Source organism: Ovis aries, chromosome 5, assembly GCF_016772045.2.
Source record: "Ovis aries strain OAR_USU_Benz2616 breed Rambouillet chromosome 5, ARS-UI_Ramb_v3.0, whole genome shotgun sequence".
Classification (NCBI taxonomy): domain Eukaryota; kingdom Metazoa; phylum Chordata; class Mammalia; order Artiodactyla; family Bovidae; genus Ovis; species Ovis aries.
In genome coordinates, this window is record NC_056058.1 from 1253449 (window position 1) to 1281326 (window position 27878).

The 27878-nt window shown below is 41.8% G+C and overlaps 1 protein-coding gene and 1 pseudogene across 2 annotated transcripts in view; both read right to left on the reverse strand.

Moving 5' to 3' along the window:
* SQSTM1 (sequestosome 1) overlaps positions 1-27878 on the reverse strand; it is an 86540-nt gene that overhangs the window by 58070 nt on the left and 592 nt on the right. The gene's annotated exons all lie outside the window — the stretch shown is intronic.
* LOC132659789 (large ribosomal subunit protein eL31-like) lies at positions 1965-27872 on the reverse strand (annotated as a pseudogene).

The window sequence follows — 27878 nt, forward strand, 5'->3', positions numbered from 1 at the left end:
AGAGAAATGGCAACCCACTCCAGTGTTCTTGCCCGGAGAATCCCGGGGACGGGGGAGCCTGGTGGGCTGCTGTCTATGGGGTCGCACAGAGTCGGACACAACTGAAGCGACTTAGCAGCAGCATGCTCCGGGCAGAACACAGGAGTGGGTTGCCATTTCCTTCTCCAGCATACTCCAATATAAAATAAAAAGTTAAGCAAACAAATAAAGGGAGGCCCAGAATAAGAGCTCAGGTGAGGGCCTGTTTGATATTACTAAAAGCCTCTTCTTGTTCCACAGTCCAAAGAAATGGTTCTGTATCTGGGCATTTAGTTGCTTCATATAGATTGGACTAAATCCTGGAATTTAAATTCCACAAAATTCTACCATGCCTAAGAAGGTACAAATATGTTTATCTTTGGGATGTTTAGGCCTAATATACCTTGTTTTCTATCTGGAAATAACTGTCTACTTCCAGGGTTTATAACATATCCCAGATATTTAAACTGTTGCTTTGAGATTTGTGCCTTTATGTGGGAGACCCTTTAGTCCCAGGCCTCAGGGAAATCAAGGACTTCAAGGGTATTCTGATCTGAGGTCTCCATTGTGGGGCTACATATTAACATATCATCCACACACTGTAGAATCATCCTTCTTTTAGGTGTATTTCCTTCCGTTCCTTTCCTAGGGCCTGGGAGAACAAGCGTGGGCTGTCCTGAAACCCCTGAAGCTATACTGTCCAGGTATATTCTTGCATTTGGCCTGAGTGAGGGTTAGTCCACTCAGAGGCAAAGAGACCGTGATGAACAACGAACTGGGGTGAGAAAAGAAGGCGTTCTGGAGGTGGACCACAGTAAACCATTAGGGTCTCCAGGAAGCTTGACTAATATAAGGGTTGCCCAAGAGGCGATGTACAGGGGCCACTGCATCACTTACCGCTCTAAGGTCTCGTTCCATTCGATAGTCCCCGTTTGACCTAACAACTGGCAGAATAGGGGTATTGCTGGGAGACCGACAGGGCACTAAGAGGCCATGTTTTAAGAATTTATCTATGAAGGCTGCAAATCCTTTTTGCTTCCAACTTTATGGGATACTGTCTCTTGTCAGAATAAGTGACTTCTGCCTTAAAGCTAGTTTTTACAGGTTGGGCATTTATAGCCTTCCCAGGGATTCCTTTGTCTGAAACTGTGGGGTTTATTGTGTGTAGAATATGGCTGGGAAAAAGCCCTTGTTCCTCTAGCTGATTTAGAGTCAAGAAAAGGGGCTGCCTGGTGCCTCCTAGTCCTAACATGGCTCTGAAGGAGCCCACATGGTCTCTCCCCAGCAGTGGGGCAGGACTGCTGCTATGTGGCCGCTCAGTCATGTCCAACTCTTTGTGACCTCGTGGACTGTAGCCCACTAGGCTCCTCTCTCCATGGGATTCTCCACGCAAGAATATGGGAGTGGACTGCCATTTCCTTCTCCAAGGGGTAGGACACTCAGGCACAACTAAAAAGGCATGTGAAGCCACTGTCCAAATTGGCAAGTGAAAAGGCCCAGTGAAGTAATGGGTGCAAAGCTTTCCACTGACATCACTCAATGTATAGCTTTTAGAGGAGAGGCCCAGCATGAGAGATTAGGACAGACTGAGTAGCTTCTGTATCAGGTAAAAAAAAATGGATTTTCTCACCTGCTACATCAAAAACCACCCAAGGCTCCTCAGTGGAGATAGATATCTTATGTGGGAGGGAGGTACCAGGCTTCCTTGGTCACCTAGCATGGCCACCTCAGGAATGGGCATCCTCTTCCCCTTTGAACCAGGAAAGGTCCCACTTCCAATGACCTTGGAAGCGTGTTTGAAGACTGGGCATGGACCAGTCTGGGCATGGACCAGGGGACTCCTTTCTGGTATGTACAGGCCCAGTGGCCAGCTGACTTGCATTTGAAGCCCTTGCTGGGTTTTGTTTTTGTTTTACGGTTTAATAACTTTACTAGACAATGAGCAGTTAGTTCTCATCCACATTAACTGTAGATTTTGAAAGTGGTGACAGGTACATAGGTAACCAACATATAGAGCTTCTTTGGTGAATCTTCATTATATTTTCAGGACAACCACACACAGATACGATATGGGACACTTCTTATTCCTTTGACCCAGGCAACTTTGTTGAACCTGGTGTCAGTGCATACATCTGGGGTTCCCATCTCCTTCATGGAAACTTTCTGGACTTCTCTGAGTGCCTATGGGGCACGCTTTCAGAAACCCACTCCATGGATATGCTTGTGAATGTTAATATGCTTGTATTCTCTGGTTACTACCTTATTGATGGCAGACCAGCCCTTCTTCTTGCTGCCCCTCTTTGCTGGTGCCATCCTGCCAAGCCAGGGTTGGAAAGGAAATCCCTTGCTGGTTTACCTTCAAATGAATGTTTAAACTTCCTTGGCTCCCTTGGGTAGCCCTGAGGTTGCAAGGCATGACTGACAGCAACAGCCATCAGTTAAGTATGAACCCTGGTCTGCCTATTTTCACATTGGTTCTTTCTTCCTCCTCAACTTGATCTTGATTATTAAATACCATAAAGGCTACCTACCTCTAGGGGTTTTGTGGGCATAATATCAGGGTTGGACTGGCTGAGAAAATGTTGTAGAAGCAGAGGTTGACACTCAGGAGTAGGAGAATCAATGTTACTAAATTTTCTAAAAGGTTCATAAGCTGTCCCTGAAAGAGAGCTGAATTTTCTTTTTCTTCTTGGTTCACTCCTTTAAACTTTTTATAATCAACTGGCCTTTTTTATACACTTTCTCATCTCTTCTAATACACATTGGATCATGTGGTTCCTGGCTTTTGCTCCCTCCAAGGAATTATATTCTCAAATGGGCTCCTAGCTTAGAAGAGGATCCTCCCATGTTGAGTAGACTGCAACTGGTAAAGAGCATTCCTAGAAATGAATTTCAGCATCGCAGAGACATTTACTAGGAGGGTTTTGCCAGAAGTGGGTCGGAGTGTCCTCCAAATTCCCTTCTTGCTGCTAAGTTGCTTCAGTCGTGTCTGACTCTGTGCGACCCCATAGACGGCAGCCCACCAGGCTCCCCCATCCCTGGGATTCTCCAGGCAAGAACACTGGAGTGGGTTGCCATTTCCTTCTCCAATGCATGAAAGTGAAAAGTGAAAGGGAAGTCGCTCAGTCGTCTCCGACTCTTTGCGACCCCATGGACCACAGCCTACCAGGCTCCTCTGTCTATGGGATTTTCCAGGCAAGAGTACTGGAGTGGGGTGCCATTGCCTTCTCCGAAATTCCCTTCTTACCCAATGGGATTTTGAGTGTCCTCTACTCTCCCAACTGGAGAGTCTGATTAACTGGACGTCTAACTAGACATCACTGGTTGACTTGGCCTCTTTCACAAGGGTCATGGGCAGGGGGAGGTTTGTACCAGGACACTGCCAGGACTCTGCCTGAGGGGGTCTATGTCTTTAAAGCTTATGCCCTATAGTAAGTTTCCTTATGCTCGAGGTGTCTTCCCCGAGACTGAGCATCTATAAAGTTTATAATGTGGGCTTCTGGGCAGCATCCACCTAAAAGGCTGTCCTAAGCAGTGTATGGGCTGCCAAGGCCTGAAGTGAAGTGGGTCCTAGCAAAAAGGAGGAACTGGAGTTGGGAGCAAAGGAAAACGCCACAGGGGTCAAGAGCTGAATTCCTAGGGAGGCGGTCCTAAGATGGCGGAGGAATAGGGTGGGGAGACCACTTTCTCCCCCACAAATTCATCAAAAGAACATTTAAACGCTGAGTAAATTCCACAAAACAACTTCTGAATAACGGCAGAGGACATCAGGCACCCAGAAAAGCAGCCCATTGTCTTCAAAAGGAGGTAGGAAAAAATATAAAAGACAAAAAAAGACACAAAAGAGGTAGGGACGGAGCTCCATTCTGGGAGGGGAGTCTTAAAGAGAGAAGTTTCCAAACACCAGGAAACACTCTCACTGCCGAGTCTGTGGCGAGCCTTGGAAGCACAGAGGGCAGCATAACAGGGAGGAAAAATAAATAAATAATTAAAACCCACAGATTATGAGCCCAACGATAACTCCTCCAGCGGAGAAGCAGCGCAGACGCGTGCACCCGCCACTAGCAAGCGGGGGCTGGGCAGGGAGGCGCGGGCTGCATCGCTTAGAGTAAGGAGCTGGCCTGAATGCCCCGAGGGCAATCTGAGCGAACTAACTTGGGCTAGCAAACCAGACTGTGGGATAAGCCAGCCCTAACCTAAGACACCGCCAGGCCCGTGCACAGAACAAAGGACTGAACAGAGATAGCCGGCTGCAGACCTTCCCCCTCCGGTGACAGGCAGCCAGAGCCAGAAGGGGGCAATCGCAGCCCCAGAGAGGCATTATCTACCAAACTGCAAGCAGGCTTCTTTGCTAAGACTTCTTGGGGTTCTGGATGGTCAACATCCGCCTGAGAAGGTGCGCAGGTTGTATACCCAGAAAACCGAGCAGCAGGGACGGGGGAGGGGATAAGTCGCAGCGACCGCACTCGCCAAATACCTCATCACCTGAGCTGCTCGGACCTGGGAAGGGCACAAAACGCAGGCCCAACCGAGTCTGCGCCTCTGAGGACTACCTGAGTGCCTGAACCTGAGCGGCTTAGACCTGGGAGGTGCATGCAGCCCCGGGCTGGCCTCGGACAGTTCCCGGTGGAGCAACCTAGAGCCTGAGCAGCGTGGGCAGGGAGGGCACACGCGCCGTGAGTGGGGGCAGGCCCAGCGTGGCTGAGGCACTGCGAGCACACGCCAGTGTTATTTGTTTGCAGCGTCCCTCCCTCCCCACAGCGCAACTGAACAAGTGAGCCTAAGAAAAGTGTCTACCACCACCCCATTTGTGTCAGGGCGGAAATCAGACACTGAAGAGACCAGCAAACAGAAGCAGCTAAAACAGAAGGAACCCCCTTGGAAGTGGCAGGTGCAATAGATTAAAACCCTGTCGTTAGTACCTACCAACTGCATAGGAAGGGGCCTATAGACCTTGAGGAATATAAGCCGGACCAAGGAACTATCTGAAAATGAACTGACCCCACAATACCCACAACACCACCAGAGAAAGTCCTAGATATATTTTTACTATTTTTACGATCATTCTTTTTCTTTAATTTTTTTTAATTTTTAAGTCCTCTATTACTCCTTTAATTTTCACTTTTATAACCTACTATTACTTTACAAAAAAAAAAAAAAGACCCTATTTTTTTAAAGCAAACTTCATATATATATATGTTTAATAATTTTTGTGACTTTTTTTTTCTTTTTTTCTCTTTCTTTTTTTTTTTTCTTCTTTTCTTTAATATTGTATTTTTGAAATTCCAAACTGTACTCTAGATTTCTAATCTTTGCTTTTTGGTATTTGTTATCAATTCTGTACCTTTAAGAACCCAATCTTCAGTACCCATTTTTACTTGGGAGCGAGATTACTGGCTTGACTGCTGTCTCCTCCTTTAGACTCTCTGTTTTCTCCACCGGGTCGCCTCTGTCTCCTCCCTCCCCCTTCTCTTCTTTACCCAACTCTGTGAATTTCTGTGTGTTTTAGACGGTGGAGAACACCCAGGGAACTGATTACTGGCTGGATCTGTCTCTCTCCTTTTGATTCCCCCCTTTTATCCTCTTGGCCACCTCTGTCTCCTTCCTCCCTCTTCTCTTCTCTGTATAACTCCATGAATATCTCTGAGTGGTCCAGTTGTGGAGTGCACATAAGGAAATGATTACTGGCTAGCTTGCTCTCTCCTCTTTTGATTCCACTTCATCTCATTCGGGTCACCTCTAACTCCCTCCTCCCTCTTCTCTTCTCTGTATAACTCCATGAATATCTCTGAGTGGTCCAGTTGTGGAGTGCACATAAGGAAGTGATTACTGGCTAGCTTGCTCTCTCCTCTATTGATTCCACTTCATCTCATTCAGGTCACCTCTAACTCCCTCCTCCCTCTTCTCTTCTCCATGTAACTCTGTGAACCTCTCTGGGTGTCCCTCACTGTGGAGAAACTTTTCATCTTTAACCTAGATGTTTTATCAACGGTGCTGTATAGAAGGAGAAGTTTGAGACTACTGTACAAATAAGACTGAAAGCTAGAAGCAGGAGGCTTAAGTCCAAACCCTGAGAACATCAAAGAAGTCCTGACTCCAGGGAACATTAATTGACAGGAGCTCATCAAACGCCTCCATACCTACACTGAAACCAAGCACCACCCAAGGGCCAACAAGTTCCAGAGCAAGACATACCACACAAATTCTCCAGCAACACAGCGCTGAGCTCCAATATACAGGCTGCCCAAAGTTACTCCAAAACCATTGACATCTCATAACTCATTACTGGACACTTCATTGCACCCCAGAGAGAAGAAATCCAGCTCCACCCACCAGAACACCGACACAAGCTTCCCTAACCAAGAAACCTTGACAAGACACCTGTACAACCCCACCCACAGCGAGGAAACTCCACACTAAAGAGAACTCCACAAACTGCCAGAATACAGAAAGGCCACCCCAAATGCAGCAATATAAACAAGATGAAGAGACAGAGGAATACCCAGCAGGTAAAGGAACAGGATAAATGCCCACCAAACCAAATAAAACAGGAAGAGATAGGGAATCTACCTGATAAAGAATTCCAAATAATGATAGTGAAAATGATCCAAAATCTTGAAATCAAAATGGAATTACAGATAAATAGCCTGGAGACAAGGATTGAGAAGATGCAAGAAAGGTTTAACAAGGACCTAGAAGAAATAAAAAAGAGTCAATATATAATGAATAACACAATAAATGAGATCAGAAACACTCTGGAGGCAACAAATAGTAGAATAACAGAGGCAGAAGATAGGATTAGTGAATTAGAAGATAGAATGGTAGAAATAAATGAATCAGAAAGGAAAGAAGAAAAACAAAAGAAATGAGGACAATCTCAGAGACCTCCAGGACAGTGTTAAACGCCCCAACATTCGAATCATAGGAGTCCCAGAAGAAGAAGACAAAAAGAAAGACCACGAAAAAATACTTGAGATAATAGTTGAAAACTTTCCTAAAATGGGGAAGGAAATAATCACCTAAGTCCAAGAAACCCAGAGAGTCCCAAACAGGATAAACCCAAGGCAAAACACCCCAAGACACATATTAATCAAATTAACAAAGATCAAACACAAAGGACAAATATTAAAAGCAGCAAGGGAAAAACAACAAATAACACACAAGGGGATTCCCATAAGGATAACAGCTGATCTTTCAATAGAAACTCTTCAAGCCAGGAGGGAATGGCAAGACATACTTAAAGTGATGAAAGAAAATAACCTACAGCCCAGATTACTGTACCAGCAAGGATCTCATTCAAATATGAAGGAGAAATTAAAAGCTTTACAGACAAGCAAAAGCTGAGAGAATTCAGCACCACCAAACCAGCTCTCCAACAAATGCTAAAGGATATTCTCTAGACAGGAAACAAAAAAAGGGTGTATAAACTCAAATCCAAAACAATAAAGTAAATGGCAACAGGATCATACTTATCAATAATTACCTTAAACGTAAATGGGTTGAATGCCCCAACCAAAACTGAATGGATACCAAAATAAGACCCCTATATAGGTTGTCTACAAGAGACCCACCTCAAAACAGGGGACACATACAGACTGAAAATGAAGGGCTGGAAAAAGATTTTCCATGCAAATAGAGACCAAAAGAAAGCAGGAGTAGCAATACTCATATCAGATAAAATAGACTTTAAAACAAAGGCTGTGAAAAGAGACAAAGAAGGATACTACATAATGATCAAAGGATCAATCCAAGAAGAAGATATAACAGTTATAAATATATATGCACCCAACATAGGAGCACCACAACATGTAAGACAAATGCTAACAAGTATGAAAGGGGAAATTAACAATAACACAAAAATAGTGGGAGACCTTAATACCCCACTCACACCAATGGACAGATCAACTAAACAGAAAATTAACAAGGAAACACAAACTTTAAATGATACAATAGACCAGTTAGACCTAATTGATATCTATAGGACATTTCACTCCAAAACAATGAATTTCACCTTTTTCTCAAGCACACACGGAACCTTCTCCAGGATAGATTACATCCTGAGCCATCAATCTAGCTTTGGTAAATTCAAAAAAATTGAAATCATTCCAAGCATCTTTTCTGACCACAATGCAGTAAGATTAGATCTCAATTATAGGAGAAAAACTATTAAAAATTCCAACATATGGAGGCTGAACAACACGCTGCTGAATAACCAACAAATCACAGAAGAAATCAAAAAAGAAATCAAAATTGCATAGAAACAAATGAAAATGAAAACACAACAACCCAAAACCTGTGGGACACTGTAAAAGCAGTGCTAAGGGGAAAGTTCATAGCAATACAAGCATACTTCAAGAAACAAGAAAAAAGTCAAATAAATAACCTAACTCTACACCTAAAGCAACTACAAAAGGAAGAAATGAAGAACCCCAGGGTGAGTGGAAGGAAAGAAATCTTAAAAATTAGGGCAGAAATAAATGCAAAAGAAACAAAAGAGACCATAGCAAAAATCAACAAAGCCAAAAGCTGGTTCTTTGAAAGGATAAATAAAACTGACAAACCATTAGCCAGACTCATCAAGAAACAAAGAGAGAAAAATCAAATCAATAAAATTAGAAATGAAAATGGAGAGATCACAACAGACAACACAGAAATACAAAGGATCATAAGAGACTACTATCAGCAATTATATGCCAATAAAATGGACAACATGGAAAAAATGGACAAATTCTTAGAAAAGTACAATTGAACCAGGAAGAAATAGAAAATCTTAACAGACCCATTACAAGCATGGAAATTGAAACTATAATCAGAAATCTTCCAGCAAACAAAAGCCCAAGTCCAGAAGAGAAGAGCTAACACCTATCATACTCAAACTCTTCCAGAAAATTGCAGAGGAAGGTCAACTTCCAAACTCATTCTATGAGGCCGCCATCACCCTAATACCAAAACCTGACAAAGATGCCACAGAAAAAGAAAACTATAGGCCAATATCACTGATGAACATAGATGCAAAACTCCTTAACAAAATTCTAGCAATCAGAATCCAACAACACATTAAAAAGATCATACACCATGACCAAGTGGGCTTTATCCCAGGGATGCAAGGATTCTTCAATATCCGCAAATCAACCAATATAATACACCACATTAACAAATTGAAAAATAAAAGCCATATGATTATCTCAATAGATGCAGAGAAAGCCTTTGACAAAATTCAACATTCATTTATGATAAAAACCCTCCAGAAAGCAGGAATAGAAGGAACATACCTCAACATAATAAAAGCTATATATGACAAACCCACAGCAAACATTATCCTCAATGGTGAAAAATTGAAAGCATTTCCCCTAAAGTCAGGAACAAGACAAGGGTGCCCACTTTCACCACTACTATTCAACATAGTTCTGGAAGTTTTGGCCACAGCAATCAGAGCAGAAAAAGAAATAAAAGGAATCCAAATTGGAAAAGAAGAAGTAAAACTCTCACTGTTTGCAGATGACATGATCCTCTACATAGAAAACCCTAAAGACTCCACCAGAAAATTACTAGAGCTAATCAATGAATATAGTAAAGTTGCAGGATATAAAATCAACACACAAAAATCCCTTGCATTCCTATACACTAATAATGAGAAAATGAAAGAGAAATTAAGAAAAAAATTCCATCCACCATTGCAACAAAAAGAATAAAATACTTAGGAATACATCTACCTAAAGAAACTAAAGACCTATGTATAGAAAACTATAAAACACTGGTGAAAGAAATCAAAGAGGACACTAATAGATGGTGAAATATACCATGTTCATGGATCAGAAGAATCAATATAGTGAAAATGAGTGTATTACCCAAAGGAATCTATACATTCAATGCAATCCCTATCAAGCTACCAACGGTATTTTCACAGAGCTAGAACAAATAATTTCACAATTTGTATGGAAATACAAAAAACCGCGAATAGCCAAAGCAATCTTGAGAAATAAGAATGGAACTGGAGGAATCAACCTGCCTGACTTCAGGCTCTACTACAAAGCCACAGTCATCAAGACAGTATGGTACTGGCACAAAGACAGAAATATAGATCAATGGAACAAAATAGAAAGCCCAGAGACAAATCCGCACACCTATGGACAACTTATCTTTGACAAAGGAGGCAAGAATATACAGTGGATTAAACACAATCTCTTTAACAAGTGGTGCTGGGAAAACTGGTCAGCCACTAGTAAAAGAATGAAACTAGAACACTTTCTAACACCAGACACAAAAATAAACTCAAAATGGATTAAAGATCTAAACGTAAGACCAGAAACTATAAAACTCCTAGAGGAGAACATAGGCAAAATACTCTCTGACATACATCACATCAGGATCCACTATGACCCACCTCCCAGAATACTGGAAATAAAAGCAAAAATAAACAAATGGGACCTAATTAAACTTAAAGGCTTCTGCAAAACAAAGGAAAGTATAAGCAAGGTGAAAAGACAGCCTTCAGAATGGGAGAAAATAATAGCAAATGAAGCAACTGACAAACAACTAATCTCAAAAATATACAAGCAACTCCTGCAGCTCAATTCCAGAAAAATAAATGACCCAATCAAAAAATGGGCCAAAGAACTAAACAGACATTTCTCCAAAGAAGACATACAGATGGCTAACAAACACACGAAAAGATGCTCAACATCACTCATTATCAGAGAAATGCAAATCAAAACTACATTGAGGTACCATTTCATGCCAGTCAGAATGGCTGCGATCCAAAAGTCTACAAGCAATAAATGCTGGAGAGGGTGTGAAGAAAAGGGAACCCTCTTACACTATTGGTGGGAATGTGAACTAGTACAGCCACTATGGAGAACAGTGTGGAGATTCCTTAAAAAACTGGAAACAGAACTGCCTTATGACCCAGCAATCCCACTGCTGGGCAAACACACCAAGGAAATCAGAATTGAAAGAGATATGTGTACCCCAATGTTCATCGCAGCACTGTTTCTAACAGCCAGGACATGGAAGCAACCTAGATATCAATCAGCAGATGAATGGATAAGAAAGCTGTGGTACATATACACAATGGAGTATTACTCAGCCATTAAAAAGAATACATTTGAATCAGTTCTAATGAGGTGGATGAAACTGGAGCCTATTATACAGAGTGAAGTAAGCCAGAAAGAAAAACACCAATAGAGTATACTAACGCATATATATATGGAATTTAGAAAGATGGTAACGATAACCCTGTATGCAAGACAGCAAAAGAGACACAGATGTATAGAACAGTCTTGGATTCTGTGGGAGAGGGAGAGGGTGGGATGATTTAGGAGAATGGCATTGAAACATGTATAATATCATAAATGAAATGAATCGCCAGTCCAGGTTCGATGCATGATACTGGATGCTTGGGGCTGGTGCACTGAGATGACCCAGAGGGATGGTACGGGAAGGGAGGTGGGAGGGGGATTCAGGATGGGGAACACATGTATACCTGTGGCAGATTCTTATTGATGTATGGCAAAACCAATACAAATATTGTGAAGTAATTAACCTCCAATTAAAATAAATTTATATTTTTTAAAAAAACTGAATTCCTAGAGGCGGGAGTATTCCTATAGGGGATTTTTGGACAAAGAGTAAGGTAAGACATTAGACAGCAGAAGAACCCCAAACCCTCTCCCCTATTTGTTTGGTGGCTATCATAAAATTGAGAAGAGTCTGATGATTCCATCCATCTAACATAGGCAACAGAGAGTCTGGACAGTGTTTCCCATGTAATTTAACGTACTAGTACTGCTGCTGCTGCTGCTGCTGCTGCTAAGTCACTTCAGTCGTGTCCAACTCTCTGCAACCCCACAGACAGCAGCCCACCAGGCTCCCCCGTCCCTGGGATTCTCCAGGCAAGAACACTGGAGTGGGTTGCCATTTCCTTCTCCAGTGCATTAAAGTGAAAAGTGAAAGTGAAGTCGCTCAGTCATGTCTGACTCTTAGCGACCCCATGGAGTAGTTTAGGACCTCTCTTTGGGATGCTCCTGGGTCCCTTTAAAGTACCCCAAAGTCAGCTGAAGATCAAAAGAACTTTAATTTGAATTTCACATTTGGGAAGTCTGTCAAAACTTTCAAAAAGCTTTTATGGCTACGCTATGCAGTTTGTGAAATCTTCTCTGATCAGGGATCAAACCCGTGTCCCCTGCAGCACAAGCACAGAGCCCTCACCACAGGACTGCCAGGAACTTCCTTCAAAAAGTTTTGAAACACTTGGTTATATAGGATCATAATTCATTGTGAAACAATGAGGTAAGGTGAAAAAAATATTTCAAGACTAAACAGATTATGTAAAGGCACCCACTCCGGTATTCTTGGGCTTCCCTGGTGGCTCAGCTGGTAAAGAATCTGCCTGTAATGCAGGTGACCTGGATTCAATCCCCGGGTTGGGAAGCTCCACTGGAGAAGGGAAAGGCCACCCACTCCAGTATTCTGGCCTGGAGAATTCAAGGGACTCAGTCCATGGGGTCGCAAAGGGTCGGAGAGGACTGAACGACTTTCACTTCACTTCAAAGGCACAGAAACTCATACCTTTTATCAAAAGCAGCATTCCAGGAAAACTCTGTTCTCCTGTGAGACAGAGAAGCAAATCCAGTTCTGTATCAGCCTACTATTAATAAAATCCATTTCCCTGATTAAATTTAATCCAACCTTAGAAAATCCTGACCAAATCCAAGACTTATCAGAATGTTCCTTTTTCTGCAAACTTTTTGCAACTTTCTGTAGCCATGTTATTTTGTCACTTATTTTCTTTTAAAATGTATTTTAACTGACGGATAATTGCTTTACAATATTGTGTTGGTTTCTGCCATACATCAACATGAATCAGCCATAGGTATACGTATGTTTCCTCACTCCTGAATCTCCCTCCCACCTCGCCCACCCTCTAGGTTGTCACAGATTCCCGGTTTGAGTTCCCTGAATCATAGAACAAATTCCCACTGGCTATCCACTGCAAGGAGATCCAGCCAGTCAATCCTAAAGGAAATCAGTCCTGAATATTCATTGGAAGGACTGATGCTGAAGCGGAAACTCCAAAACTTTGGCCACCTGATGCGAAGAACTGACTCATTGTAAAAGACCCTGATGCCGGGTAAGACTGAAGGCAGGAGAAGGGGACAACTGAGGATGAGATGGTTGCTTGGCATGACTGACTCGAGGGACATGAGTTTGAGTAAGCTCTGGGAGCTGGTGATGGACAGGGAGGCCTGGCGTGCTGCAGTCCATGGTGTTGCAGAGTCGGACACGACTGAGCACCTGAACTGAACGGATCCACTTTACATACGGCAGTGTAATGCATTTCCACGCTACTGCCTACATTTGTCCCACCCTCTCCTTCCCGTCTCCCCATGTCCGTAAGTCTATTCTCTATGTCTGCACCTCCACTGCTGACCTGCAAATAAGTTCATCAGTACCATATTTCTAGATTCCATATATACTCATTAAAATATTATCTTTTTCTCTTTCTGACTTACTTCACTCTGTATAATAGGCTCTAGGTTCATCCACCTTATTTGCACTGACTCAAATGTGTTCTTTTTTATGGCTGGGTAATATGGCTGGTACACATAATATTGTGTATATACATATACACCACAGCTTCTTTATTCATTCATCTGTAAGTGGACATCTAAGTTGCTTCCATGCACTAGCTATTGTAAACAGTGCTGCAATGAACATTGGGATCCATGTTTTATTCAGTTATGGTTTTCTTAGGGTATATGTCCAGTAAGAGGACTGTTGGATCAAATGGCAGTGTTATTCCCCGTTTTTAAAGGAATCTCCATAGTGTCTTCCATAGTGGTTGTATCGATATACCTTCCCACCAACAGTGCAAGAGGGTTCCCTTTTCTCCACACCCTCTCCAGCATTTATTGTTTGTAGATTTTTTGATGACGGACATTCTGATCAGTGTGAGGGGTATTTCATTGAAGTTTTGACTTGCATTTCTCTAATAATGAGTGATGCTGAGCATATTTTCATGTGTTTATTACCCATCTGTATGTCTTCTTTGGAGAAATGTCTGTTTAGATTTTTGCCCACTTTCTGATTGGGTTGTTTGCTTTTCTGGTATTGAGTTGCATGAGCAGCTTGTATATTTTAGAAATCAATCTTGTCAGTTGCTTCATTTTCTATTATTTTCTACTATTCTGAGGGTCATCTTTTCACCTTACTTATAGTTTCTTTTGCTGTGCAAAGCCTCTAAGTTTAATTAGATCTCACTTGTTTACTTCCATCACTCTAGGAAGTGGGTCATAGAGAAGCTCGCTATGATGTATGTCATAGTGTTCTGCCTATGTTTTCCTCTGAGAGTTTTATAGTTTCTGGCCTTACATTTAGGTCTTTAATCCATTTTTAGTTTATTTCTGTTTATGGTGTTAGAAAGTGTTCCAATTTCATTGTTTTACATGTAGCTGTCCAGTTCTCCCTGCACCACTTATTGAAGAGGCTATCTTTGCCCTATTGTATATTCCTGCCCCCTTTGTAAAAAACAAAGTACCCATAGGGGTGTGGGTTTATCTCTGGGCTCTCTATCTTGTTCCATTGGTCTATATTTCTGTTTTTGTACCAGTACCATACTGTCATGATGACTATAGCTTTGTAGTATAGTCTGAAGTTAGGAAGGTTGATTCTTCAGCTCCATTTTTTTTTTTTAATTGGAGGCGAATTAATTTACAGTATTGTGGTGGTTTTGGCCATACATTGACATGAATCAGCCATGGGTGTACATATGTCCCCCCATCCTAAACCCCCCTCCCACCTCCCTCCCCACCCAATCTCTTGGGTTGTCCCAGAGAACCGGTTTTGAGTGCCCTGCTTCATGCATCGAACTTGCACTGGTCATCTATTTTACATATGATAATATACATGTTTCAATGCTATTCTCTAATCACCCCACCCTCGCCTTCTCCCACAGAGTCCAAAAGTCTGTTCTTTACATCTGTGTCTCTTTTCTCCAGCTCCATTCTTCTTTCTCAAGATTACTTTGGCTATTCGGGGTCTCTTGTGTTTCCATATAAACTGTGAAATTTTTCTTTCTAGTTCTTTGAAAAATGCCATTGGTAATTTGATAGTGATTGCAATGAATCTGTAGATTGCTTTTGGTAGTATAATCACAATGTTGATTCTTCCAACTCAGGAACATGGACTATCTCTCCATCTGTTTATGTCATCTTGATTTCTTTTATCAGTGTTTTATAGTTTTCTGCATACAGCTCTTTTGTCTCCTTAGGTAGGTTTATTTCTAGATATTTTATTCCTTTTGTTGCAATGGTAAATGGGATTGGTTCCTTAATTTCTTTTTCTGATTTTTCATTGTTAGTGTATAGGAACAAGTGATCTATGTATTCATTTTGTATCCTGTGACTTTACTAAATTCACTGATTAGCTCTAGTAATTTTCTGATAATGTCTTTAGGGTTTTCTATGTATAGTATCTTATCAGCAAACAGTGAGAGTTTTACTTCTTTTCTTTTCTTTAATCTTGTTCTGGATTCCTTTTACTTCTTTTTCTTCTCTGACTGCCATAGTTAGGACTTGCGGAACTCTGTTGAGTAACAGTGGCAAGAGTGTGCACCCTTGTCTTGCTCCTGAACTTAGAAAGAATGCTTTCAGTTTTACACCAATGAGAATAATGTTTGCTGTAGGTTTACCATATATGGGCTTTATTATGTTGAGATTTTGGGTCATCATGGTTCCTTTTTGCCCATTTTTAAAGTTTTTATCATAAATGGGTACTGAATTTTGTCAAAATCTTTTTCTGCATCTATTGAAATTATCATGTGAGTTTTATCTTTCAATTTGTAATATGGTATATATCACATTGATTAATTTGCATATATGGAGGAATCCTTGCATCCCTGAGATAAACTGGACTTGACCATGGTGCATGATCTTTTTAATGTGTTGTTGAATTCTGTTTGCTAGAATTTTGTTAAGGATTTTTGCATCTATCTTCATCAGTGATACTGGCCTGTATTTTCTTTTTTTGTGCTGTCTTTAATCTGGTTTCAGGATCAGGGTGATTGTGGCCTCACAGAATGTGAGTTTGGAAGTGTTCCTTCCTCTGTAATGCTTTGAACGAGTTTAAGAATGATAGGCCTTAGCTCTTCTCTAAATATTTGATAAAATTCACCTGGGAAGCGATCTGGCCCTGTGCTTTTGTTTTGGGGGAGATGTTTTATCACAGTTTTGATTTCTGTGCTTCTAACTGACTTGTTCATAATTTCTATTTCTTCCTGATTCAGTCTTTGAAGCTTGAACTTTTCTAAAAATCTGTCCATTTCTTCCAAGTTGTCCATTTTGTTGGCATACAGTTGCTTGTTACAGTCTCTTATATCTGTCATAACCTCTCCTTTTCACTTCTAATTTTATTGATTTGATTCTTCTCTTTTTTTCTTGATGAGTCTGGCTAATGGTCTGTCAATTTTGTTCATCTTCTTGAAGAACCAGCTTTTAGTTTTATTAATCCTTACTACTGTTTCATTCATTTCTTTTTCATTTATTTCTGCTCTGATCTTTACGATTTCTTTCCTTCTACTAACTTTGGGGAGGTTTTGATCTTCTTTTTCCAGTTGTTTTAGATGCAAAATTATGTGTTTTCTATCTGATGTTTTTCTTGAGATAAGATTATATTGCTATGAATTTCCCTCTTAGAACTGCTCTTGCTGCATCCCGTAGGTTTTGGGTCATCATGTTTCATCATTTGTTTCTAAGAATTTTTTTTATTTCCCTTTTTATTTCTTTAGTAACTTGTTCATTATTTAGAAATGTATTATTTAGCCTCCATGTTTTTGTTTTTTTACACTTTTTTCCCTGTAATTGATATCTAGTCTCATAGCATTGTGGTCAGAAAAGATGCTTGATACAATTTCAATTTTCTTAAATTTTCTGAGGCTTGACTTGTGACCCAAGATGTGGTCTATCCTGGAGAATGTTCCATGTGCATTTGAAAAGAAAGTGTATTCTTCAGCATTTGGATGGAATGTCCTGAAGATATTAATTATGTCCATCTGGTCTAGTGTGTCATTTAAGGCTTGTGTTTCTTTGTTAATTCTCTGTTTTGATGGTCTGTCCATTGGTGTGAGTGGGATGTTAAAGTCTCCTACTATTATTGTGTTACTGTCAGTTTCTCCTTTTATGTCTGTTAGTGTTTCTCTTATGTACTGAGATGCTCCTATGTTGGGTGCATAGATATTTACAATTGTTATGTCTTCTTCTTGGATTGACCCCTTGATCATTATGTAGTGTCCTTCCATCTCTTGAAATGGTCTTTATTTTAAAGTCTATTTTATCTGATGTGATTATTGCTACTCCCACTTTCTTTTGATTTCTATTTGCATGGAGTATCTTTTTTTTCATCTTCTCACTTTCAGTCTGTATGTGCCTCTAGGTCTAAACTGGGTTTCTTGTACACAGCAATGTATGTGGTTTCTTGTTTCTGTGTCCATTCAGCCAGTCTGCGTTTCTTGGCTTATGCATTTAATCCACTTACATTTAAAGTAATCATTGATATATATCTGACAACAATGTAGGAGACCAGGATTTGACCCCTAGGTTGGGAAGATCCCCAGGAGAAAGGAATGCCAATCCATTCCAGTATTCTTGCCTGGAGAATTCCATGGACAGAGGAGCCTGGTGGACTATAGTCCATGGGGTTACAAAGAATCAGACACGACTGAGTGACTAACACTTTCACTTTCCACTTACGTTCCTAGGAGGGCGAACAGGAGCTACTCCACGTTCAAGGTCGGGGTGGGGGCGGCCGTGAGGAGATACCCCTCGTCCAAGGTACAAGAAACCAAAGTAAGACAGTAGGTGTTGCGAGGGGGCATCAGAGGGCAGACACACTGAAACCATAAACACAGAAAACTAGTCAATCTGATCACACGGACCACAGCCTTGTCTAACTCAATGAAACTAAGCCATGCCATGTGGGGCCACCCAAGACAGATGGGTCATGATGGAGAGGTCTGGCAGAATGTGGTCCACTGGAGACGGGAATGGCAAACCACTTCAGTATGATAGCCTTGAGAACCCCATGAACAGTATGAAAAGGCAAAATGATAGGATACAGAAAGAGGAACTCCCCAGGTCTGTAGGTGCCCAATATGCTACTGGAGATCAGTGGAGAAATAACTCCAGAAAGAATGAAGGGATGGAACCAAAGCAAAAACAATACCCAGTTGTGGATGGGACTGGTGATAGAAGCAAGATCCGATGCTGTAAAGAGCAATATTGCATAGGAACCTGGAATGTCAGGTCCATGAATCAAGGCAAATTGGAAGTGGTCAAACAGGAGATGGCAAGAGTGAATGCTGACATTCTAGGAATCAGAGAACTAAAATGGACTAGAATGGGTGAATTTAACTCAGATGACCATTATATCTATTACTGTGGGCAGGAATCCCTTAGAAGAAAAGGAGTAGCCATCATGGTCAACGAAAGAGTCTGAAATGCAGTACTTGGATGCGATCTCAAAATGACAGAATGATCTCTGTTCGTTTCCAAGGCAAACCATTCAATATTACAGTAATCCAAGCCTATGCCCCAACCAGTAACGCTAAAGAAGCTGAAGTTGAATGGTTCTATGAAGACCTACAAGACCTTTCAGAACTAATACCCAAAAAAGATGTCCTTTTCATTATAGGGGACTGGAATGCAAAAGTAGGAAGTCAAGAAACACCTGGAGTAACAGGCAAATTTGGCTTTGGAGTACAGAATGAAGCAGGGCAAAGGCCAGAGTTTTGCCAAAAGAACACACTGGTCATAGCAAACACCCTCTTCCAACAACACAAGAGAAGACTCTACACATGGACATCATCAGATGGTCAACACCAGTATCAGATTGATTATATTCTTTGCAGCCAAAGATGGAGAAGCTCTATACAGTCAGCAAAAACAAGACTGGGAGCTGACTGTGGCTCAGATCATGAACTCCTTATTGCGAAATTCAGACTTAAATTGAAGAAAGTAGGGAAAACCACTAGACATTCAGGTATGATCTAAATCAAATCCCTTGTGATTATACAGTGGAAGTGAGAAATAGATTTAAGGGACTAGATCTGATAGATAGAGTGCCCGATGAACTATGGATGGAGGTTCATGACATTGTACAGGAGACAGGGATCAAGACCATCCCCATGGAAAAGAAATGCAAAAAAGCAAAATGGCTGTCTGAGGAGGCCTTACAAATAGCCGTGAAAAGAAGAGAAGCAAAAAGCAAAGGAGAAAAGGAAAGATATACCCATTTGAATGCAGAGTTCCAAAGAATAGCAAGGAGAGATGAGAAAGCCTTCCTCAGCACTCAATGCAAAGAAATAGAGAAAAACAACAGAACAGGAAAGACTAGAGATCTCTTCAAGAAAATTAGAGATACCAAGGGAATATTTCATGCAAAGATGGGCTCGATAAAGGACAGAAATGGTAATGGACCTAACAGAAGCAGAAGATATTAAAAAGAGGTGGCAAGAATACACAGAAGAACTGTACAAAAAAGATCTTCACGACCTAGATAATCATGATGGTGTGATCACTCACCTAGAGCCAGACATCCTGGAGTGTGAAGTCAAGTAGGCCTTAGGAAGCATCACTACGAACAAAGCTAGTGGAGGTGATGGAATTCCAGTTGAGCTATTTCAAATCCTGAAAGATGATGCTGTGAAAGTGCTGCACTCAATATGCCAGCAAATTTGGAAAACTCAGCAGTGGCCACAGGACTGGAAAAGGTCAGTTTTCATTCCAATCCCAAAGAAAGGCAATGCCAAAGAATACTCAAACTACCACACAATTGCACTCATCTCACATGCTAGTAAAGTAATGCTCAAAATTCTCCAAGCCAGGCTTCAGCAATACATGAACCGTGAACTTCCAGATGTTTAAGCTGGTTTTAGAAAAGGCAGAGGAACCAGAGATCAGATTGCCAACATCTGCTGGATCATCGAAAAAGCAAGAGAGTTCCAGAAAAACATCTATTTCTGCTTTATTGACTATGCCAAAGCCTTTGGCTGTGTGGATCACAATAAACTGTGGAAAATTCTGAAAGAGATGGGAATACAGACCAGCTGACCTGCCTCTTGAGAAACCTATATGCAGGTCAGGAATTAACAGATAGAACTGGTTCCAAATAGGAAAAGGAGTACGTCAAAGCTGTATATTGTCACCCTGCTTATCTAACTTATATGCAGAGTACATCACGAGAAACACTGGGCTGGAAGAAGCACAAGCTGGAATCAAGATTGCCGGGAGAAATATCCATAACCTCAGATATGCAGATGACACCACCCTTATGGCAGAAAGTGAAGAGGAACTAAAAAGCCTTGATCGATGAAAGTGAAAGAGGAGAGTGAAAAAGTTGGCTTAAAGCTCAACATTTAGAAAATGAAGATCATGGCATCTGGTCCCATCACTTCATGGGAAATAGATGAGGAAACAGTGGAAGCAGTGTCATATTTTATTTTGGGGGGCTCCAAAATCACTTCAGATGGTGACTGCAGCCATGAAATTAAAAGATGCTTACTCCTTGGAAGGTAAGTTATGACCAACCTAGATAGCATCTTCAAAAGCAGAGACATTACTTTGCCAACAAAGGTCCATCTAGTCAAGGCTATGGTTTTTCCAGTAGTCATGTATGGATGTGAGAGTTGGACTGTAAAGAAAGCTGAGTGCCAAAGAATTGATGCTTCTGAACTGTGGTGTTGGAGAAGACTCTTGAGAGTCCCTTGGACTGCAAGGAGATCCAACGAGTCCATCCTAAAGGAGCTCAGTCTTGGGTATTCATTGGAAGGACTGATGCTGAAGCCGAAACTCCAATACTTTGGTCACCTCATGCGAAGAGTTGACTCACTGTAAAAGACCCTGATGCTGGGAGGGACCAGGGGCAGGAGGAGAAGCGGATGACAGAGGATGAGATGGTTGGATGGCATCACCGACTCAATGGACATGCGTTTGAGTGAACTCCGGGAGTTGGTAATGGACAGGGAGGCCTAGCGTGCTGTGGTTCATGGGGTCACAAAGAGTCGGACACAACTGAGCAACTGAACTGAACTGTCTTTGTAAGTCTTTTCCTTTTTTTGTGCTTCCTACCTACAGAAGTTCCTTTAACATTTGTTGTAAAGCTTGTTTGGTGGTGCTAAATTCTCTTAACTTTGCTTATCTAAAGCTTTTGATTTCAACATCTATTCTGAATGCAATCCTTGCCAGGTACAGTAATCTTGGTTGTAGATTTTTCCCTTTCAGTACTTTAAATGCATCCTGCCATTCCCTCCTGCCCTACAAAGTGTCTTCTGATTGTATGGGGTTTCATTTGTATGTTACTTGTTGCTTTTCCCTTGCTGCTGTTAATATTCTTTGTATTTAATCTTTGTTAGTTTGATTAGTATGTATCTCGGCATGTTTCTCCGTCGGTTTATCCTGTTTGGGACTCCCTGCACTTCTTGGACTTCATTGACTATTTCCTTTCCCACATAAGTGAAGTTTTTGACTATACTCTCTTCAAAAATGTTCTCAGACAGTTTCTTTTCTCTTCTTCTGGGACCCCTTTAAGTCAAATGTTGGTGTGTTTAATATTGTCCCAGAGGTCTATAAGACAATCCTCAATTATTTTTCCTTTATTCTGCTCTTCAGCAGTTATTTCCGCAATTCTATCTTCCAGCTCACTTATCCGTTCTTCTGCCTCAGTTATTCCACTATTGATTCCTTTTACACTACTTTTCATTTCAGTGATTGTGTTGTTCATCTGTTTGTTTGTTCTTTATTTCTTCTACGTCCTTGTTAAATGTGTTAATTGATTCTTGCATTTTCTCCATTCTATTTTCAAGGTTTTAGATCATTTTTGCTATTATTACTCTGAATACTTTTTCAAGTAGTTTGTCTATTTCCTCTTTATTTGGTCTTGTTAATTTCCACCTTGTTCCTTCATTTGTGCAATACTTCTGTCTTTTCATTTTTTTCCTAATTTACTGTGCTTGAGGTCTCCTTTTCCCAGGCTTTGGGGTCGTATTCCTTCTTCCTTTCGGCATCTGCCCTCAGTGGGTAAGGCTGGTCCAGCAGTTTGTGTCGACTTTGTGTTGGGAGGGACTTGTGTCTGCATTCTTGCTGGAGCAGGTGAGTTTCTTTTCCCTCTGCCGGGCAGGGTTGTGCTAGGTGATATGTTTTGGGGTGTCTATGGGAATCCTTTCTGTTGATGACTGAATTTGCGCTTTTATCTTGCTTGTTGTTTGGGTGCGGCATCTTGCGGTGGGTGCTGCCAGCAGTCGGGTGATATACAGGTGGAGTCGGGTGATATACACTTGTATACAGGTGGAGACCTTTGTTTGAGTTCTAACTAGTTCATACTTCCTGGGGTTAGGCGTTCTCTGGTAATACTGGATTCAGCACTTCCACTCCAAAGGCTCAGGCCCAACACTGGTCAGGGAGCCGAGACTCCACAAGTTGCTTGTTATGGCATTAAAGGGAATGAAAACAAACACACAAAAACTAAAAACAAAACAAGAAACAGAAGACAAATCCCATACGAACATAATAACAAAAACAATGGAACATGCACACACAAACAAAACCAAACAGTCCAAAGAAAAGAAAGTACAAGAAAGCGACCCGGCAAGTAAAGGAAACCAAAAGTGTTATTGACCACATAAAAACAAAACTAACTAAAAAAACTAACCACGAAAAAAACCAAAGCAGAGTGCCAACTGGGGGATAAAGTAACAAAAATAAAACCAAACTAACAACTTGATGAAAAAAAGAAAGAAAAGGAAGAAAAAAAGAAAGAAAAGGAAGAAAAAAAAATGGAAAAGCAAAGTTAAACAGAAGTATGTAAAAATATTTATGTACATTAAAGAATAAGTACAGCAGGAAAAGGACAATAAGAAAAACATACAAAATAAAAAATTTAAAATAAAATTTTAAAAAGAAGAAAAAAGAAAACAAAAAAACCCATAGACCTGCAAAAGGCAAATGTAGAGGTAGAGTATATAAAGGAAATAAAAAGTGTGATTAGAAAAAAAATTCTCAAAAGATTAAATAGAGTTAATAGTAATAATAAAATCAACAACCACAGTAACAGAGGGGGTAAAAAGAGGAAGTAAAAAAAAGTCCAGAACCAATCACAGAACCAATCAAAATATGACTAATAATAAATGTTTTTCTCAGACTTCAGCTGGCAGCGTCCTTTCCCTTGTTGTGAGTCACAGTCCACCTCCACTTCCCTAGGATACTCTTCAATACGGGGCTGGTCTCCGGACCTGCTGTGGGGACAGCTCAGACTCTAATCTGGTGCTACCCCTGTGTATTCTTGTCTCCAGTATCCACAGTTGCCAGAGCTACTGTGTTTACTTTCATGGGAATTCTCACTGTCCTTTTATATATTCCATAGATACAGAGTCTGCCTAGTTGACCATGTGGATTCAATCTGTACAGCTGGTAGGAAGATTTTCCATCCTCTTCCTTAGTCACACTGCCCCTGGGGTTCAGTTGTGATATTACCTTCACCTTTGCATGCGGGTTGTCCACAGGAGTTTGCTCCAGAGGCTTCCCTGGGACTTGGGTGTGTCCCAGTGAGGACCTGATACAGAGATGATGCAGCTGATCGAGGATGACGGTGGTGCAGCTGCTTGGATCAGGGGGTTTGTCCCTTATTCTTTCCCCATTCAGAAATAACAAGTTTGGAGAAGGAAATGGCAACCAACTCCAGTATTCTTGCTTGGAAAAGCCCATGAACAGAGGAACCCTGTGGGCTACAGTCCATGGGGTCACAAAGAGTTGGACACAACTTAGCGACTGAACCACCACCACCTCAGATCATCAGGCATTAGATCCTGGAGGTTGGGTTTCCCTGCTATAGAGCACTGTTTTTGTGAAATCTCTGACTGCTTGCCTCTATCAAAATACTTAATAGGCATTACTATTTATAAAATAGATAATCAGTAAGGACCTACCGTACAGCACAAGGAACTCTAAACTCGATACTCTAAAGGCCTATATGGGAAAAGAAAGTCTGAGAGTGGACACATGTATGTGTGTAACTGATTCACTTTGCTGCACATCAACTGTATCCCAATAAAATTAATTTTAAAAAGAAGAAATAACAAACTCTAGGACAAACTATCGGAGAAGGCAATGGCAACCCACTCCAGTACTCTTGCCTGGAAAATCCCATGGACAGAGGAGCCTTGTGGGCTGCAGTCCATGGGGTTGCACAGAGTTGGACATGACTAAAGCAATCTAGCAGCAGCAGCAGCAGGACAAAATATATTTCCATTCCTCATACCTTCTTTTACTAAAAGCACACATCCTACTTTCCTTAAGCAACCATGACCTATCTTTTCCATTAGCTTTCCCTAATTGGACTATCCCACAACCTCTAGAAACATGCATCTTCCTAAAGCACAATTTCTTTCCTTAATGTGGTCTGTGGTAAAAGATATGTGTCTGAGGGCACTCAGGGCTGGTGCACTGGGTTGACCCTGAGGGATGGGATAGGGAAGGAGGTGGGAGGGGGATTCAGGAGGGGGGACACATGTACACCCATGGCTGATTCATGTCAGTGTATGGCAAAACCACTACAATATTGTGAAGTAATTAGCCTCCAATTAAAATAAATTAATTTTTTTAAATACGAAAAAAGATATGTGTCTGATATACTCAAACATCGTTAGTTTCCCCCTCATAAGAAGACAAAAGTAGCAAAGGAGTAAATTTGGATCAGCTTAGCAATTAATGTTCCAAGATTTCACCTTATTTGAAATGGCTTGGATCCTCAATGAATTCCTATTAATTAACTCAATTTTGTTTCAAGTTATCAAAATGTGGAGAGACTATTTTAGATGAATGCGAAGAGTTGACTCATTGGAAAAGACTCTGATGCTGGGAGGGATTGGGGGCAGGAGGAGAAGGGGACGACCGAGGATGAGATGGCTGGATGGCATCACCGACTCGATGGACACGAGTCTGAGTGAACTCCGGGAGTTGGTGATGGACAGGGAGGCCTGGTGTGCTGCGATTCATGGAGTCGTAAAGAGTCGGACACGACTGAGTGACTGAACTGAATTGAACCCTAAGTACAATAAAAGTATTACATTTAATGTTCATGATTCTAAAGACAGGTCTGTATTAATTAAGCCCACAAGCTTAAAGCCAAGCTCTAATGCCAAATCAGAGAAGGCAATGGCACCCCACTCCAGTACTCTTGCCTGGAAAATCCCATGGACGGAGGAGCCTGGTAGACTGCAGTCCATGGGGTCACTAAGAGTTGAACACAACTGAGTGACTTCACTTTCACTTTTCACTTTCATGCACCGGAGAAGGAAATGGCAACCCGCTCCAGTGTTCTTGCCTGGAGAATCCCAGGGACGGTGGAGCCTGATGGGCTGCCGTCTATGGGGTGGCACAGAGTCAGACACGACTGAAGGGACTTAGCAGCAGCAGCAGCAGCAATACCAAATATTAATTTAATATTATCTCCCAGATCATATGAATCTGGAATGTATTCTGGTGAGTTTTATATTTCTGAGTATGTATATAAGTGCTCAGTTTCCTTTAAGCCAATTAAATACAGTTCATTTACAAGTTAATTTTTACATAAAGACAGACAAAATCAGAGATCTTTTAGTTTCCCTGCTTGAATTTTAAAAGGTCTCTTTTAATAGAAAAATACTTATTCAAAAAGATACATGCACCCCTATGTTCATTACAGCATTATTTACAACAGTCCAGATATGGAAGTAAACTAAGTGTGCACCCATGGATAAATGGATAAAGAGATGTTTATCTTCTTCTCAGAAGATAAAAAAGAATGAAATCTTGCAATTTGTAACAACATGGATGGAACTTGAGGGTCTTAAATGAATAAGTAAGGAGAAAGACACATACTCTATGATTTTAATCATGGGGAATAAAAACACAAACAACAAACAAATAATATAACAGCAACAAACTCAGATCTGTTGAGACAAATCAGTTTGTTAACTCAGCAGAGAACTGATCAGTGGTTACCAGAGGGCAAGGGACTGGGTGAGGGGGCAGCTATACGGTGATGGATGCTGACTAAACCTACAGTGGTGCTCACTCTGTAGTATAAACAGATGTTATTTTATGATGCTGCACACTTGCAGCTTACATCATCATGATCATCTTCACCATCATCATAAATAAAAAGAGGCATAATTCCCCAAAAATAAAAGGTCTCTTTTTCTTTTCCTCAGTCTGGGGGACTACTGATGGATCAGAAAGTTCCTGAGAGTCCAGGCAAAATAGTTACACGGCAGAGGCAGAGGAAGGGGAAATGCAAGTTCAATCTCCCCCCCAACCCTTTTTTTCTCTTTAGTACCTAAGTAATCCAAGGCTGGAGTCTCAGGCAATGTGGGCTGTGTTTGAATTTCAAGGCTTGGTGTTCCATCATGCCCACAATTTTAGCAGAGACTTGCAGGAACAGTTGGACAGACAAAACTACATAAGATGAAGATCTTTATTTAACATGTACCAGTGGCAGACCTTGACACAAACAAGTTTTCAGGATAATAGGAATGCGAGCGCAGATAAGCGCAGATATAAGGATCAAGGGAGAGGTACAGGGAGAAAGAGCAGAAAGACTGGGGGAAAAAAACCAGCAGGAAAATAAAGGCATCAATACTGGGAGAATAGGGCTTCCAGCCCCTACATGGTATGTTTCAACCTCACTCACTGTCCTAAACCTCCCATCAGGGAGAGCCCACCGGACCGAGGTTTGCACAGTGTTAGGCCAGCCTCTCCCACCTCTGCTTGTCACCTGTCAAGGTGAGCTGTTGCCAGCCACAGGCTGAGAGCAGCGATTAGCTGCAGGAGGTCCACTCTCTCAGAAGGATACAACAGAGGAGTAGAAAAGGAGAAAGAAGTAGAGAGATAACAAGAAGGGGAAAGAGACTAAGAGGAAGCGTTAAGCTTTGCCTGAATGAGGCCCCCAGGTGGGAAGAAGTGAGGTTTAGGTGATCACTTGTCACCAATGGTGGTCCCCTAGGAGCCCAGATCTTCTCCCGGGAAGCGGACAACTGTCCCAAGTTGGGTGCGAAAAATCTGCTACTGATCTGGGTTCTTGGCCTTCCTTAATCAACAGAAATTGACTAGAGGAGAGACAAGAAATTCAGGCAAGGCTTTACTGGGGTCCTTGCTGCCACAGCAGTGAGGGAGAGTAACCGGGTCCCTTGCTGGCTCCTGAGGGTGGGGATGGGGGTGGGGCAAGCTGGTTCCTTAAATGGGGTGAAGGTAGGGTTGTGTCTAGGGGTTAGTCAGGAGGGGTGGCTTAGACGGTTTGCCCATGCTTCAGACCAAGTGCAAGGGGGCGTGCACAGTACCCTGTTTCTGCTCGTGGCTCTTCAGAAGCGGCAGTTGGGGGTTTCGGTCTTTTTGTATCTTGTTCATAATTTGCCCCAACTGCCCACTCACACAGTAACTTTTAGTCCCTTGTAGCGTCTTTGTATTTTGTTGCTGGATAAGAGCTTTGTGCAGGTGCAAGCACCGCAGATAAGGGCTACAGATCCCGGCCTGTCTCACTTCTGCCTAAACCCCTCAGACCTGGGACAGGGCCTGAGAGTCGTCAGGTAACACGACTGAGGTCCAAATATGGGTTGGGAAGTTCATAAGGAAAACGGTATTGAGAAGGGGTTGGAGGGCTGACGCACGCCGCCACCACAGCGGACCGCAGAGTCTGGCAGGCCCCTGCTTCGACCTACCTGAGGCCAGAGCCCAGGGCCCGCCACCCTCGACCCGCGAAGTCCAGGATGCTGAAGCCCGCCCGCGGGGCCCCGGCCGCGGCCGCGAGGCGCACCGGCGCGATCCCGGGCGTTCGGCCCC